This window comes from Saccostrea cucullata, unplaced genomic scaffold, assembly GCF_032062105.1.
Source record: "Saccostrea cucullata isolate Sc308-1 unplaced genomic scaffold, CSIRO_AGI_Scuc_v1 ctg2762, whole genome shotgun sequence".
NCBI lineage: Eukaryota > Metazoa > Mollusca > Bivalvia > Ostreida > Ostreidae > Saccostrea > Saccostrea cuccullata.
In genome coordinates this window covers 35,737-52,506 of record NW_026939829.1, presented here as the reverse complement: position 1 = coordinate 52,506, position 16,770 = coordinate 35,737, and the positions used below count along the sequence as shown (strand labels likewise).

General features: G+C 31.7%; 1 long non-coding RNA gene across 1 annotated transcript; it reads right to left on the bottom strand.

The window, feature by feature from the left end:
- Nucleotides 1-13,660: 13,660 nt before the first annotated feature.
- Nucleotides 13,661-15,220, bottom strand: LOC134254085 (uncharacterized). Its single transcript, XR_009989247.1, has 4 exons — nucleotides 15,183-15,220; nucleotides 14,303-14,428; nucleotides 13,994-14,068; nucleotides 13,661-13,735 (listed from the first exon to the last, which is right to left on the bottom strand). It is a non-coding gene; the product is annotated as an uncharacterized LOC134254085 (long non-coding RNA).
- Nucleotides 15,221-16,770: the final 1,550 nt, after the last annotated feature.

Here is a 16,770-nt window from a genome sequence, read left to right as displayed (position 1 = left end):
TTTTGGAAATAAAATATGTCAATAAATAATGCTAAATTCTCATGTACGATCAAATTTCATTTTTTCGTCGTAATTATTAACTGTATAAATATCGAAGGGTGACGTTTACCTCAATTTCGAACAGGACATCGTTAAATACGACGTTAGCATGATAAAAACGCTTACAAATTCCACAAGTAAAATCAAAGTACTGAAAGTACTCATGGGAGTTGAACATTGTTATCTGAAAGATCTCACAGGAAGTATAGGAACATCTTCATGCATTCAGATTCAAGTCAGCTAGAACTGATTTGTTAGAGATACAAAACGAAACATTAAAAATGATTTCTATTGCATTTAATAGCCAAGATCATGAGACTGCTCTTAAATTAGCTGCAGAATTGTAGCTCTCCGAAAAAAAGATTTTGACAGACCGGAGAGCTACAGTGCCATCCATTGAAAAAACTGTATATTTATTGCGCACGAACAGTTAAGTTTTGTTCTGGATTAATTCTTTCTAATTCTTACCTCAACAATTTGACCAAACCAAACAAACAACCCCCATCACCCAAAAATTAATTTTTCCAAACTCGAAAATACTATTTTGTTGTTAGGTTTTCAACTTCTTTCAGTACCATTTATTAATAAAACTCAAACACTACCCTTATATTTCTGAAGCATTTGAATCAAAACGCCCCCTACTCTCTTTAGAATGTGTACAAGATATTTGGTCCCAAGAAACAAACAAACAAACACTCTTTATATTCGATGTTACCATCACCAGACACTAGATTGTCATTTTTCTTCCTCTGATTTAAACAAGTATTTGCTATTCTGTTTTGGGAATGAATGTTTCTTTTCGGACGCAATAATTAATTTTTATAGAACTCCATGCTTATTTATTTTATGAAATGTATCTATCTTTATAACTTAATCATCAAGTTTTGTTATTCCATAATTTTAAATTCATTTCAAGTAATATCTATATAGAAGTAAGTATGTCTGAATACTTTACACTTTGTTTTACGTTTGATTATTTTTCAATCATATTGAAACACAACCACTTGCCGATGGAGCTAGCTACATGTAAGTCTACAAATTTTTACCTATACACGGCTCTTAAAACCATTGAGTAGTGAGGGGTCGTTTTGTGCAAGCAAATACAGCGACATGGGATTTCGGTTTATATGGTCTCATCAAAAGAGTTTATCTCCAAATGCATCCCATAGGATTCGAACCTGCGACGTAAGGATCAATTAACACCTTACGTTGAATCTCTAGAACAAACTATTTTAACAACTGCGCCACGCGAGTGAGACTTAAAGTTTGTGATTTTGATTTGATTCAAATGTAACTAAAAATGTAACTAAAAAAAAGTTTAACTAGCTACTACAAGAAAAAATAGTTGTAATCATGAGGAACGATCTTTCTCACAGATCGATCATTGGGATTATCATACCATTGTGTCCGTGCATACGCATGTATTCATTAATCTTAACTGTTTTAATTATATAATGAAATCAAATGATACATTTTATAAGGTAGTACTGCAATACAAGTACACACACATTTTTCAAGTTCAGATTTGGTGCTGTACACGTGACCAGCTGAATGCTGATAAATTCATAAAATTAAGGATGCAAAATTAATGTCATTTGAAATTGTGTGATCGAATATCAACAAACTTTAATGCTATTATTTTTTTCCCTTTACCAACGTAAAATAAATGAGTTGCATGTATCTGGTCTGACAAAAATTTTCCAGTCTAACAGATCATTTTACTTGTCAGAGCAAATAAATATTTTCCGCAGTGTTTTTTTTTAAAAGAAACGTTGTTCTGTCTCTTTATTGCTGAAACAAATTGAAAGAAGTTGGGTTAAACCTTAGCGTTCCTTTCCTTACATCTTTGTTTACGTCTCTATATTTAGACAATCGCGTCATTGTCAAACCAGTTAGACCAGTTGTTGCTCCTCGGATGACCTAGCACTTTTTGTAATGGAGCGTAGTGGAATCAGCCGAGGATTGCCGAATGATAAATGACGGAAAACTGGGACTTTTTTTCATACGGAAATCAAAATTTATGTGTCATTTCTCAAGAAAGATGACAAAAATATATATGCTATTCAAATTAAGTTAAATAAAATTCTATTTCATTTACTTTCAAATCATTTATGAAAATTAGATTAATTCAGAAAAATGAGATGGACTATTTTTATTGCGGAAGTTTCTTCGAGTTTATATAGACTGGTACGAGTTTGTATTGAATATCACAGGGGAGTAAATTGGGCGACACAGAAACACCACGACGGCCGCTATATAATTCATCGTAAAATTACTGCTCTAGAAACCGCGTGTCGGCCTAGGGAGTCTGAACATAGTTCAACTCCCAAAAACAACAACATCGAAATGTAGTGAACTTGAAAAGGATTTATTGATACAATTATTTTAATGATGCAAATGTCTGTGACCACATTTTGCAATATTTTCTGTCTTTCTTCTTATATGATTACGTTTATACACCGTAGGTTCCCTCTATCTGGCAAAGTGAGTGTAGATAATTTCAATTATTAGGTAAGTCCATCGTCGTAAAGCACGACCAAATTGTACGATCCTCTCCCATTCTGGCCGTGGTTGAACGAGGAGAGAATTCTTCGTAGCTCATTAAAGTATTGACCGATGCGAGTAAAGCATATTGTCGGATGGTGAACTTTATTGCGACCTTTCAATATCCAATCGCAGTATATGAAGTATTCCTTGTATACTGTTGATGTCAATTGTTGCGATGGACACAAAACTTCCCACTGACTGAATATGACGTCACAATAGAGAGGCGTAAATACTCAAGATTACCACATTTTAATGATCAAGCAGCTCTGGTAGGAGAGAGCATTAATGCAGACTCCGGACTGTGGCTCGAGACGATGGGGAAAGTTCGACTGATAATTTAACCTTTAATATCTTGTTACATGGAAATTGTTTTCGATTTATAATTATTCTTTATTGTTAATATCTAATTAAGAGAAACAGAGGCTACGTATTTGAGACTCGACTTGGTGGAATGATTACAGTTGCAAACGAAACAACGGATTTTTAAAATCCTATTGTGATAGAACATCGGCATTATCTGATAACATGACAAAGATCCACGATATCACAAGTTGCGCATCCGTTTTTGTCAACATTCTTAATTAGGCATTTTTTATACTTGTGGCACTTGTATTTTATTCAAAAATTCTATGATGATAGAAACCTATTTTCATCCTTTCAAGCCAGGGGTCCCGAGTCAACACATCACCGTTGGACCAACGGCAACAAAATGACTCAGGACCCCTAGATCTGGCTTGCAAGGATGACCTATCTTATATAGTTAACTATATACAAATGTACACGAATTTATTTACTTCGTTTGATCACGCTGAAAATAAAATGAAGGAATAAAGATATATACCATGCTTGTTACATGAATAAATATTTTGAATTTTTTCTATGGATTCGTAAAAGTTCTCAAAAATGCTTAAATGAAATATTTTTGAGGCCGATTTGATTCTGTGCATCAATTTAGATTTTAAAATTTTGGTTCACTCTAAAAGGGGTAAATTTTCAACATGGGTCAATATTTTTAGGACTTGCTTAGAAAATTAAGACCCCTTCGGCTCTTGTTCTACAAAAAACGATTTTTTTTCTGCGAGCGGGGGTCTTTCGTTGAAAAATGACCAATCAGCCATTATTCGATGGGGATCAATATTCGTCTTTACACTGGAATGCAAAATATTCGAAACATAAATTATGCAACATCGGTTGGTAGGGTATTCTCCTTCCCCCATGGAACCTGCCCCCGCCTCTGAAATTTTGGGGGACGATCCGTTTTCGCTCTGCTCCTATTTTGAATTGTTTTATGGACTTTTGATCTTGAATACTGTTCGTTATTCCCATATGTTTCATCCTAACTCTAAGGAAAATATTTTTGAACTTTATTATTTTTTTTATATCATATGAAGATATATTTATCAATTTAATCTATTTTCTTTTCATCATACGGTACTTGCCATGTTTCCCCAGAAATATGTTTTAAGACAATGAACTATTAATTGACAAACATCATGTTAACTTACACTGGGCAGCCACTTGTAAATAATTTATTCACTCACTTAAGGTTGGACACAATAGATAGGCCAAATTTTTCCTCAAATTCAATTTTTTTGAAACTTTGATATTTTGTTCTAGGATACAAAATCTTTCTTTAAATATGATATGAAATAAATTCAATCACACATTTTTTTTTTACCTGCATAGTCTACATAGTCTCTGAAGTCAGACTCCTGTAAGAAGATTGTGAAATCAGACATTCGACTTGAAAATGAGCCCTATTTTAAAATTAATAATTGATCTAATGCAAATTTTTGTAATACTTTTAATAAAGATAAACTTTTTGTTACTTTAAATCAGTAAATCATATTGATACTGGAAAATTTGAGTAAAATATTAAGTAAAAATGGAACAAACATAGCGTCGAAATTGAAAATTCACATGTAAATATCCGACAATTAAAGTTTTCTTAAGAGATATTGTATCATTCAATTTTTTACAAAAAATGAACAGAATGATTCAAATGGGTTCAAGAATAAAATGTGTAAAAATGAAGAAAATTGAACCAGTGGTTTCAGATATTTAGGCGATTAAAAAAATTTTAATGGCAAAAAAGAAAGAGATTAAGTAGATGACGTCACAGTATTTGACCCTTGACCTCTTGATTTGACCTTGACCTTTGTAGTACATAAAAACTAAAGACTCCTTATATATGTGTCCAAATATCAGCTCTCCACTATTTACGGAACAAAAGATACACTGCATTTTATAACAGACTGTTAGATGCTTGTTAATTGAACTTGATTAACGTAAACACATTCCAAAATATAAGCTACCAAGTTACCAATTTATAGGATTCTCTGGTTTTTTCACAAAATATGAGGCAAACGTGCAAAAACTTATTATTTTCCGTACAGGGATCATTCACTGTCATAAATATAGTAATAATATTCTTTTTTCTCCAGTACTTTTTAAGAAATGGGTTAAAATAGAATCCACAGGTGTTTGTCCTACCTCAATATAACCTTAAGCTGATATAATGGAAAATTATTTTTCTCTCCTTATTAATATTTTAATTTTCTGGGGTCGGGGTTGGGGTATTAATTGTAGATTGCCAATTATAATCGCATTTATCACCATATTGTGAAAAATGCTTTAAATACCAGCGCAAGGGCGATTACTCGTGCGTTATAATGGTAGTGATTAAATATTACCGAGACCATGGGTTTTAAATAGATGACGTAATATTATTTAGCACCTTATGACGCTGATTGTCATAATCTACCGAAAAAGCTAGAAGGGCAAATGTGTTGCAAAATATCACCCACCTACCCTTCCCTATGATTTGTGTACATATTTTGCTGCTTTCTCTTCTGTAATTTCAGTAACAGAAGCCTATTCTTAAATGGAAAGTGTTGTGTATGTGGAACACCCAAGCGGTTGGAATCATTATGTATACGGTGGGACCGTTTGGTATTCATCGGACATTTTCTGTTGAAACAAATGATTCAATACTGAGTTTTATTGGACATTTCTAAGGTGTGATGCATAATCAGTAAGTCAGTGACATTGATGATCATTGGCCATTATGTGTAATGTACAGTGTTACTGTACAGTGTTACTTTTTTAAAGTAAGGATTCATTCTTATTTCATAAAATACATTACAATAAGAACTTTTTATGAGTTTCTTTTATTGGTACAGATTGTTTTATATTTTAGTATTATCACATTTTTATATACTGATTAAATGTTTTTACCATGCAAAACACCCCCTATAAAAAAAAACGAAATGAAAAAACCAAAAAACTCTATACCGTATATACTCGCCTATAAGTCGGTATTTTGGGAATTTAATTTTTGTCAAGATTGTATGTCCGACTAATAGGCGAGTCATAAAAAGACAGGTATTTTTCTGGATGGCGAATCGTAGTATTCTGTAAACATTTTCAACAGCTATTGTTGAACAAAGTATGGATACATTAAATCATTTATATTTTATAAGATTATACATAAATTATATGTATTCAATAATTTTATTTCATTTTTAATCTAAAGAAGGCAGTTATTATTTTTTTATGATTTAAAGTTGAATATCGACTTCATCTTTTAAAATATTAATTGAAATTAGGGTAAAACATCAGAGCATTTATTAGAAATTGTCATATGATTCTGGCAAAAAATTGCACCGATTTATAAGCGGGTCAATGGTAAATCCCTGCCAAATAGCCTAAAAAAATACAACCGATTTATAGACGGACCGACTTAAAGGCGAGTATATACGGTAATTTTATATTCAAAACTGAAAATGAAATGTACATTAAGAAATCCTCTGATTAAAAAAATAGGTATATTCGTAAATTTGCATAAGTCAAATGTCTTACCGTAAACGGATAGCTTTAGTCTTGAAATCAAATTTAGATCGAAGCTCAGTGCTACCACTAACAACTTATTGTAAGCTAAAAATGAATTTAAATTTCTGTGTGCAACCATTCGCAGAGGTGAACTTATTGTCAGGTTCTAAAGAATTTAAATGTTTCCTTACATGTATGTGCCCAGTCTGGGTCTCTGTGATTAGAAGTTTGTAAATATCCACAATTTTTAAATAATTTTCAATTAAGAAATGTTCTTATGTGTATATATGTACATTTTATTAGTGCTAAATATGTTTCTATGTTTCTAGTCGGTAAAAGAGCTTCATAGCTCATGTTCTTTGTTATGTGTATATAGTCCGACTATAAATAAAATTTACTTACTTACTTACTTACTTGCTTAGGACAAATTACAAGCTTTGGTTGTTTATTGATTTCATTTTTAATCGCAAATTTTACTTTTTTCATAATCATGAAGTCCAGCATTTTCAGGAATCCGCATACTGGAAATACGTTAAAAATTATGCGGAAACAAATACTCATTTTTAAAATTCAGGACCAGACTATTGATTGTATGTATTAAAATAAGAATGATACATTCTTGCTAAAACTTTTGACATTTAAAGAGACAAATAATGGATTGAGTAATAATGGATTGATTGTATACGGAATATTTTGCCAGAATAAGGTTTGATTGATGTCTGACAGAATGTTCAAAATAAAAAAAAATGGTTGTTAAGCAAACACTGATTGATCAGTTTCAACAAAAAAAGAACTAACATTGTGATACATCTAAGAAGGTCAAAATTTATAATATTTAAATAATAGAACATTAACATTTATTACATATCTTAACATGAAAGTGTACATGAATATTATACATGTAACATAAGCAAAATTTAGAACTAGTAATCACAAATTACCGATGGAGGCAGGTCGATCGAGCAATATACCTTCAAATGAAAGACACTCTTCCTTATTTAATAATAATATTGGAGACGAATACCATTATATTATGTCATGTCATGTTTTTTAACGATTATACAGTATTGCAAGTAAGACTGAATAAATACAACTTGTGTACCTATACACATATACCCACTGTACACTTTATGTATTACTTTGTTTTCCTTACTCTCGCCATATTTTGTGTCAATCCCCCTAAATCTCTCACACTCTCTCTTTCTATTCCCGACCTTAGTAAATATTCTGTAACAAAATATGATAACATATAATAACAGAGAAAATATGTTCACAATATAATAATAATACCGTATAGCGGGATTTATTAGCTTTTCGCTAGCTCAAATGTATGCCAATAATTTTGGCGTAATATTTTAATTAGCAGACACAGGGTTTCAGCTCTTTGCAGATGGACACTAAGAAGAGTACTGAACATTTAAGACATTAAAATTTTAGCGGACTATAATCAAAACTTAAAACCAAAATAAGAACCCCGCTTAAATAATCATCTACAAATGTATACGGTATATAGTTATACTGTTTTTTTTTTAAATTATACATTGTTATCCCTAAGCAGGGCATAGAAATAACTCATTTTATCGGGAAGTTTAGAAATTTTGAAAACCGCTTTTTTTTTAAATTAAGGATATCCCTGGTATATTATTTTCGCTGCCATCCTACAAGTTTTCATAGTCATTTATCGGATCATTGTTTATTTCAAGGATAAACTCTCTGTCTTGATGGGCACGGAATCGTCCATATGATGACATCACAAATGTATAAGCATACAGAATGAACAGGATGAATGCAAAAACTCCAAGAACAAGTATACCTTGTTGCAGACTACTTGAGAAACGTATGCTGGTCGTCATCTTGTTTTCAGATATAACATCCGTATTCTTGCTTTGTTTTTTTAGTTCTATGAAACAAAAATAAAGTGTAACATAAGAGAATTGGTTGCTCTTTGAACTAAGATGTACTTAAATTGTATAGTGTGAAGGCATGTTTGACAATTAAGCCATGCTTTTACAATTGAATAATGTTGTGAACGTTCATATAATTTATAGAATCTTTATTTTGCACGAGGCTGTAAGCGTGCTTTGGTCTGTCGTAGCAAGGAAACTCAATAAAGATTTATTTTCAACACTAGTATTTCAGATCTCCTAGCAAAGGATCTCTTGTCGATTTAAGTTTTCTCGTGACCAAGAAGAAAACCATAAAACTTCTCACTACGAAACAAACGTTTTGTTGAATCCTACATGTGCAATAATAGTCAAAGTGTTTCGGATTTTTGAACAATAATTGAACAATGAAATTAAGGCTACGTGATGGTTTTTCAATATCTCATTAAATTTCATAAAAACAAAGTACAGTCAGAAGCAAATCAGATATTTTTTTGCTTCTATTTGTAAAGAATTGATATGTTCAAAACGGGTGAAAATTCATAGCCCTGTGTACGTTCTTGAAAAAAAAACTTCAATTTTATGATATTGTATTTATCATTCGTATAATACTTTTGAAACACATTCCCTTTCTCCAAAGGTTTTTTTGGTGATTTGTTTTAAAATTTCAATAAAAATATAAGAATTACTTCAAAAGATGACGAAAAAAAAGTTTACTGTCAAGTACTGTAAACCAATTATTATACGCGTCATTTTTTATTCGCGACTGACCGCCAGAGAACTTATCCGCGACGATTTATTTCCGCGAACGAGTGGTCACATTTTTTTTTATTTCCACGAGTATTTTTGAATCAAATAAAAATTTTATATCCGCCCATAAACTAGGTAAAATGGTAGCGTGAGGTCTGCTTACGCATTATTCAAGACATTCTATGCATTGCGTCCATTTAAAATCTTATATCCGCCCCTAAAGTAGATAAAATGTTTACCATGAGTATACTTCATACGCATTTTCACAACGCTCAAACGAAAATCGGGGAAAAATCTAGGAGATGAAAATTGATTTCAAACTCTCAATTGTAAAAGTGCCTCATACTAATTGGGTAATCGACGCTTTCTAAGATCTACACAGCCAAGGGGTAATTATTATAAATGGTTGGGACAGAGCAGGACTTGGCCATAATTAGCCGTAATTAACCAGGCTATCTCTGACTCGTCTGTAACAATAAATGAACAATAATAACACAAGCTGAAATGATTATTGACATTTTAATCATTTTTAGACAAATAGTTTTAGATTTGCCATTCGTTTTTATTTTTTCTGAATGTTTGTAATTAAATTTAAACTGCTTCTTGTACACTAACAGTAAAGTTTTTCCGTGATTACTTGTTGAACCGTCGGGATCGGTATTGAAAAAAGGGCAAATAACTCTAAATAAATCACAAGTATTAGCTTTCCTAAAAAGCTTGTCTGACGTTGTTTGCTTAAATTCATAAAACGGAAAGAAATAATAAATTCAGTTGTATAATTTCTTTCATTCGAAAATATATCTTTTAAATTGAACCACTTGGCTCCAGGATCACGAAACAAACTAAGACTTAAGTGAAATCTTTAATCGCCGATAAAATATTTATTAATTATTTCTTTATTTGCACATAACAATATCTATGTGAAACAATATGAAAAATATCCCTAACCCTACCTCTAACCCTTCTGGTCTGCTTGACTTTTGCGACATTTTATTATAAGACTAGAGGTACTGTGAACAATGAGCTCACTAAATAATACCCCCGCCTCCCATATGAATATAATGGCAGTATCCATGTTTTGCTGTGGAAAATACAAAATATATGTCAGATCAAAAAGTAAAATAGGAAGTGCACAATGGCAATATATGTAATAAAGATTCTGTGAAAGTTTCATTAAATTTCCTTCAGTGGTATGAGAGGAGTTGCGGATAAGAGATGGGTACCCCAAAGCATAACAGAGGGACGGATGGACATACCGATTACTTTCTACCCTCCCAGTTTTTAAGCTGGGGGGGGGGGGGGTTATAATAAAGATTTTGATCTACTTAGGCTAAAAATGTTTCTTGATCCCGAGTCAGCATTTTTCAAGTTATGTTTTATGTGTTAAATGACCTAACTGATTTTTTATCAAACAAACAGAATAAAATGAAGGTTGTAAATGATGAAATCAATGGGAAGATCTTTGATCACTTAAGGGGCGCTTATAACCCTATCCCTGGCGATAACAATCTTGACAGAGCGTTTTACACATGCTGACCATTCCCCTGCTGTTCTTGAAAGCTTTCATTGCTTCTCAAACAATTTGATGTACAATGATTCTCTACCTAACACTGTTACGTAATTGATAGATGAAATTCTGAACTGAAGCATCTGGGAAAAGAAACAAGAAGATCGTTGGATACGGATCAGCAACATACAAATTTATTTACACAATAAAGAATTAAAAGCGAACTTGAATAAGAATTTTTTCTGTTTTCACTGCATTTTTCTCAGGCACCGTATTATCAGTTTTTACAATACTTGGAGCAGGGCAACTAAAAAAATATTTGTCATCGACCACGTGCCTGATGTTTAGGTACTAGAAATTCAATGTCAAGGTATAATTTTACTGAAAATAAGCAATAAAATATTTGAAAATAAACATGTTAAATGACTTAATCTTTGAAACACAACACAAGCAGTGAGATTTATAAAATCAGGCATTTTTTTTTATAGAGAACTGAAGCGGTCGTTCAAAGATGAAAGCACGAATTATACTAAAGACAAGATCATTCAGTAATGTAAATAAAAGCTCATTTCCTCCTGGAACGAACTATATGCGTTTTTGGAGATTATGCATGTATCGAAATTTCCACCATCGAACTATCTAAACAATTTCATGGAACGACTGCATAAATAAGCCCTGGTTAAATCTAGTACTGTCTGACGCCGTGACGTCAGACAATGATATGGGAATATAATGAACAACTGGTTTGCGACGATAAATATCCGAGAGCAGAGGTTACTCGCGGAACTCGCGGATATTTATCGCACGCGTATAATACTTGGTTTACAGTACTTAGTATATATGCAAGACAAAATGGATGTTTTTTATTTGTCATTAAGTTCAATTATTACATTGTATGCATCGTGTTTTCAATGAAAATAATTATATAGAAACTTTTTTTATAATGTGATTTTGCAACGTTATAAACATACATTATGTACTGAAAAGAAAGACATGTACAAATCTTTTTGGTATGTTGATTACGATTGATTTATTTTTACAAGATTTGCTTTTACTTATTGATTTTTGTACTTAATACTTATTATTAAGTAATATACTTTTATTTTGCAACAACAATGTAAAAAGTATGTAACGTATTTTTAAGGCTTACCTGTAGTCAAAACAGTATCAAATTTAGTGAATCCAATAGCTCCAGAGGTAGTATTAAGGCTATTCTTACCAGTGTTCACATCTGTGTTTGAAATATATCAATGAACATAAATTTAATAGACATCAATTTAAGAATTTTGTTTTTTTTTATTCTTGTTTTGTAAACTAGTTATTTTATTAAACTCAGTTTAAAAACGTAAAAATAGCCAAATTCTTTAGACATAATGGGAATAAAACTTAATCATTTTACAGCCTGATTTATGTACATTTCTATTTATTTAACTTGGTTTATAAAAAAAAATCAACCATTAATTAATGAAACTAACTATTGTTCATTGTTCAGTCATCATCATTAAAAATAAGTGTCGAATTCAGGGGAAACAATTTTTTTGTAGATCTTTAACAAAATGAATTCGATTCTTCCTAATAAACGATCGAAAACAACTTCTGACAATTTTGTACACTTAGTTTCCATTGGCACGCAACCAGATCGAAAATTTCCGTAGTAATTTGTATTGTTAATATAGGTTGTTTTAAAAGAACGATCACTTTTTGTTAATTCCACCTTTTACACTACCTAACAACCGACTAAACGGTTTCAAAACTAAGTTTACTTATATAGCTATATAAACCATTAGCGACTGCATATGAAACATTAAACCTCAATTGATAAAATAACAAACTCATCCTTTTTCAATTTGACTTATTATATGAATAATTTCTAAATCACATCGAACTTCAGATAAATAGGCTGATTATGATGAGTCAGAACCAACTGTGTGTACTAACATCGGAGGTGGTTGTTCTGCTTTAAAGGGACATGGTAAAATTTCAATTGAATTTTTAAAACCAATTTTAATGTTTAGAAAAATTGAACATCACTTGTCGATTAACAAATAAGATACAGAACTTAAAGTTCTTCATAATGTAAACAAGACTCGTGTCTTGTTTTTGTTCATTACATACAGAAAATATCCTATTTATAACACATAGACATTCAGTAAATTAGTAGAAACTGTCGAATCGTTTAAAAAAAAGTATTGAAATCATAGACTTTGAACTAACATATATTAGTATAGTAACCTATGGAAACAAAACGTGATATTTTTTTGATGATCATCAGAAAGACCCTTGTAAAATATTTGTACAAATGGAAAAAAATATATTTTAGCTTAAACTGTGTCCATGCCCTTTTAATACGCATTTGACAATCTGTTTAAGTAAGATATTAAGATTTAAGTGTTTTATAATGTGAAATTATGTGTACTTACCATTTGTTTGACATCCAGAGACATGATTGCACAGGACCTCTCTGCACAAACATTGATGCTCGCAATTGCGACCATAACTTGGGTATCGACATTTATTTTCACATGTGATACCAATGAACCCATGTTCACATACTTGAAAAAACAAAATACATTAATAAATGGTGTTAAATTCTGCCGGGGCCTTATCAACTCAAAAAAAGTAATACTTGTTATAAAGTGAGACATGTTTTATTTACAAGTTGTACATGTTGATATTTTTTAAAATATAATCTCTTGAATAACTTGAAGTTGTTATAAATATTTTAAACTTGATCGTTGTCTGCAGCTGTGATTATCTAGCTTTTAATTTATTTTCTAAAAGTACAATCTTAAGGTCAGGTTTCAATAGATATTTAGCTTGAAATTTATAGAACCATATTTAAAAAAATATTAAAGTAGCATATGAAAGGTTTGTTTATATAATTTTTAATGTAATATTTTGATAACTTATACTTAGTCGAAGAAACAGTTGCGTGATCCAACATCGGAGGTGACTGTTCTGCTTAAATACTCATTCGACAATGTGTTTCAGTGCATGTAAGATATTAACATTTAAGTCTTTCTTATGTGAAATTATGTGTACTTACCATTTGTTAGACATCCAGAGACATGTTCTCACAGGTCCTCTCTGCACAAACATTGTTGTTGACAATTGTGGCCATAACTTGGGTATCGACATTTATCTTCACATTTGATTCCAAAGAACCCAGTTTGACATACTAAAAAAATAACAGGCATAAATTTGTAGTGTTACACCGGGACCTTTGTTATGAAGTCAGACATATTGTGTTTACAAGTTCTAAATATTTTTGTAAGTAGATTATAATATTTTGAATAAAATGAAGTGGTAATATTTTTAACTTTATCATTTCTTGTGATCTTAAAGCTTATAAAACTTAAATACATATCTTGAAATTGGATTAAAAAAATTATAGCTAGAAATATATAGAAGCATTTTTTAAAAAATGAATGTTTACTGGAAATATTCCTTGTTTTGAAATACAGCTTACTGGTGCCTGTTATTGCTGCCGGAGAAAGAGTTTGAGAACCATCTACAAAATAGTATGCAATAAATAAAAATACAACAAAGTTTACAGAACAAGTAAATTAACCATTTATTCAACATTTTAATACGTGTTTATATTTTAAGGTCCCGTTGTTTCAAAATTCAAGCGACGTTTGATGTCAATGACCAGCAGTATTAATAAAGCCACCAATAATTGTGTTGATATCAGCCTTAAAAACTTTTTCTTGACTTTGGATTACGCATTGTTGTACAAACTTACCTTGGCATCCATGTTCCCTATCACAATATTCCACTCCGCAATTACATGTTTCCTGGCATCCTTTCCCAAACCCTGGATAAGGACAAGGAATATCACAATCTCGTCCTATTAAACCAGGGCCACAATCTAACAAATAATAATTGAAAAAGAGTAATCACTGCACAGAATGCAACAAAATCGAATGATTAACAGAACATCATGCCTGAACATAATGACATGCTTGACGAGTGATTGATTGATGGATTGTTCGCTGTTTTAGGTCCAATTAGAGAATTTTTCTCTCACAAAGAGAAACGTTCACGGTAGCTCAGTCGGTAGAGCACTCTCTGCCTGATCGAGAGGACGTGACTTCCCTGACCAGCCAAAGTCGAGGTAGATAAATAATAGGTAGAAACTGTTTATTCGCCATGCGCTCGGCACTTTGAAGTGAAAATTACAAATGCTTCGGATGAGACCTTAAAAACCGAGGTCCCGGTAATGGCAGGTGTTGGCACGAATAAGAAATGGTTCGAAACAACGACTTTCCGAGCGTAGATATTTGGGGAGCGAGGATTATTTTTTCTGTTGACAAGAAAAGCCAATCGAAACGGTTCTCAAGTTACTAAGTTTTTTTCTGAACGTCTGATTGAAGTATTGCTACTTTACAACGTATCTTAAAAATGTAGGCACATTACAAGATATTTGTAAAAGATACTAGAATACTTGTATTTCATGTATTTCCAATATAACCCGACATGATATTATATAGGAATGAGTGTTTGGTGTTTGCAGCCTTTAAAGCAGTTTATAAATCACAAGATTATAATAAATATACATGTACAAAATATATACAAGATCGGACAGTCATAGAAATATTGTCAGATTTTAATTTGTTACTTACCTTTAATAACTGCCGCATAAACAGTTGTATTTTTCCTTAAAATGAGGAATATATATTATATATTTTCTCAAATACATGTTTTAAACGGCTTTAATGGTCAAATACAATAAAGCTTTTTTAATTAGACATAAAGTTTAATTTGAACTACGTGTCTTTAGATAATTTAAACTGCACATGGACAAAAGCATCAAATCATACCTTCGAGGACTCTCATGAAAAAGATAAAAATATGTTAAAGTCAAATGGCAAATTAAAACATATCTTGCCAAATTTTCCATGTACGAAAATGATGCCATCATTTTCCATAAAAACCTAGTTTTTCTCTTTTTAATTTGACATCCTCAATATGTGCCAAAATACGCATTACAAGGAAGAGTTTCAAGAAATAAACATACAACTGTGAGTTATCAAAATTCAAGTTGATGCTTATTGCATCAGACAGATGTATAATATTTAGATATGTAGAAGGAAATATTACAAAAAGGATCTTATAAAATGATTAGTTTATTGTACAATTATATCTATTTTGATGTAAATGCGATGATTATGAATCTAAAGGAGTAAAAGATTTATCGAGCCCAAAGAGCCAGCTGAACCTTGGTTTTCGATGGTGGAAAATCATCATAGTGACAGAAAATTGCTGCAAAATTATATATAATACCCACAGTTTCAAATGCAGGAGGGTATACAGTGATCGGGATGTCCATCTGTTACGCTTTGCAGAATCCAAATTTGACCTTTTGAACGGGCACAAAATTTGGATTTCACATAGTAAAACATGGACATTGCCATTCTTTCTATGATATTGAAGAGTAGCCATCTCTTATCCATTACTCCTCAAAAACTACATAATAAAATTAAATCACATGCTTTATTAAATAATGTCTAAATGCACCTGCTATTTTACTTTTTGATCTAACAGGAAAGTGGAAGGGTATTGATGATAGGTGTGTCTGTCCGTCTGTCTGTACGCCCGTCCGTCTGTTATTTCAAAGGAAGAACGATTATCATAATACATATATGCAGTATATTTTTACTTTTTATCTGTATTTTGTATTACCCCAAAATGGAACATCTTTCAAGGGGGTCAATTATTTATAAGACTTGCATATAACATAATGACCTTTGGGGCTAGGGGTTCATTATTTGTCGTTGAAAATGACCCCCTGTTATTATTTGATGGGGTTAATATTCGTCTTTACACCGTCAAAGCATCCCTGGACTAGTTAATTGTCTACTCTGAAAGGTGAAATAGGTTAACTCATTTTTCTTTGTGATAATTAGTCAATTAATGAACAAAGAAAAATACCCCACACGCTTTTCTTCTTTTCCCTTATCTTGAAATCTTGCAACCAGTTATATTAATCCAACCGTGTTTTAAGTAACAATCAGTCAAAAAGACATCTGATTAAAATGTTGAACTTCCTTCAATTTAATTTATTTTTAGCACATTTTCTTGAACTACCCTGTGATCAGAGAGAGAGAGAGAGAGAGAGAGAGAGAGAGAGAGAGAGAGAGAGAGAGAGAGAGAGAGAGAGAGAGAGAAAATGTTAATGTATGTTTTTATAGGGAAAAGGGAAGTTGTAGT